Raw genomic sequence first — 1,903 nt, 5'->3', positions numbered from 1 at the left:
TTGGTCTGAAATGGTCATAGATCTATGACCAATTCTTCCAGGGTTTCTGACAGAAGGTCACTAGTTGACATATTTCTTCTAGTGTATGAAAATCATAGGAAGTGAGATGACATGCATCTCAATTCTTATAGAGATAGAGATGCCATTTGATGCATTGGATAGGAATTTTTCCATTTAGCCTAGGCTAATGTACTAGTAATTTGCTCTAAAAACTACAATAGTAACTAGTAGTACTGGTACATGCTCGTACTCAGACACAGACACAGACACACACACTAACTACTAGTACTACTACTTCTCACATGCTGGCCAGACGTCATCGTTCTCCTTCCCGGCTTTGTCGGTGACACCCCACCGTGCTTGGATCTCCGCCGACCTCTCGGCAGTAGCGCGTGCCTCCTTTTCTTTCTTACGGCGGCGTGCCTCTCTTTTCTTGAGTGCTTTCTGACTTTTCCGCTTCCTCTGTGCGGCTTTTCCGCCTCTTGCTCTATCGCCCATTCGGCCTTGGCATCTTCAAATTCCTCCCACATAGTTGTGAGGTCGTGAGCGGCGATGAACTTGGCACGGCGGGATGCCATCGCTTCCCTACCATTTTGTGTGCGGTCGTGGGTGGCGAGGAACTTGGCGCGGCAGGATGCCATCGCTGCCTTACCGGTTAGTGTGCGGTGATGTAGCATGAACGACGTTTGGTGAGAGCTTTGGGGTGGAGTGGCTGGACAACCGTATAGTGCATTGGTTTGTCAAGAGCTCAAGGAAAAAAGACGAAGGAAATTTGGATTCCCCTTCAATCCTGGTCATTTATTAAAGAGTAAAATGCATTGGCGGTCATCGAACTTGTCTTCATAGCGCACTTTGATCATTGTATACGAGATATGGTGATTATACGGTCACTGGCTCAGTGTATAGCTCCGTATTTGTCTGGTTGACCAGTCAAACAGTCTGCATGAGCCTCATCAGCTCGTGTTCTTTATCTATCTACGCGGGCCTACCTGCCAATGGAGAAAGAAATACTGTAAAAACCAAAATGATGCGTATGTGGGGAATCAAACCACGGACTCATCGCTGCAACGCACCCTCGTCGGCCAAATGAAAATGAAATACTTCACGTCAGACACTCATGCTCATGCTGTCAAAGCATGCAAATGCATGCACGCCGCCCTCTAAATCAAAGTCCTACTCATGGCGCAACGCAAATGGCGAGCCCATCACCTGCGCGTCCCGGCGGTGCCTGACATTACTGTTTAGACGTTTGATGGAGGCCTACACGAACGCTGATCATGTATTCACCTGGCTCAACACCAATGGTCATACTCGAAGCGCCTTGCTCATGTATATCGTCCATCACAACGACAATCTATAAAACAGCCTAGCTAGAGAGGGTACTATGGTAGTATGGTACGTAGTATGTACTATCGTGAGCGACCGATCTTAGTGCCACTGCACACCGAAACCCCTTCCATCGCTAGAATGTCTCTCCAGAATGTCAATGCCGCATTCACCGCACTTAACTACAGGTGCAACTGGTGTGTCACTGACATGCGGTCCAGATGCCCGTTGGGCCCACATGTCAGTAACCCACCGCATCTATAGTTAAGTCACTGAAGCAGCGTCCGCATTCACGCCAGATGAACCTAATCCGGCGCCAGTTGTCCATCCGTCTGTCGTGGCTCATTGCCATTCGCCTGCTATATTAACTTGAGCCCCAGCTCCCAGCCATAGCCAAAGACCCACACTTATTCTCCTCCGGTCCCTTCCTTCTGCCGGCACCACTCCAACCATGGCCTCCTGGCGCTCCGAAGCTCTCTTGGACGTACTGTCACAGGAGCAGATGAGGGACATCGACGGCTCCGCTCCGGGCGCGCTCTAAAGCTCTCTTCGATGTACTATCGCAGGAGAAAACGAA

The sequence above is a fragment of the Triticum dicoccoides genome, chromosome 6B, assembly GCF_002162155.2.
Source record: "Triticum dicoccoides isolate Atlit2015 ecotype Zavitan chromosome 6B, WEW_v2.0, whole genome shotgun sequence".
Lineage (NCBI taxonomy): Eukaryota > Viridiplantae > Streptophyta > Magnoliopsida > Poales > Poaceae > Triticum > Triticum dicoccoides.
Note: the sequence above shows the minus strand (reverse complement) of the source record.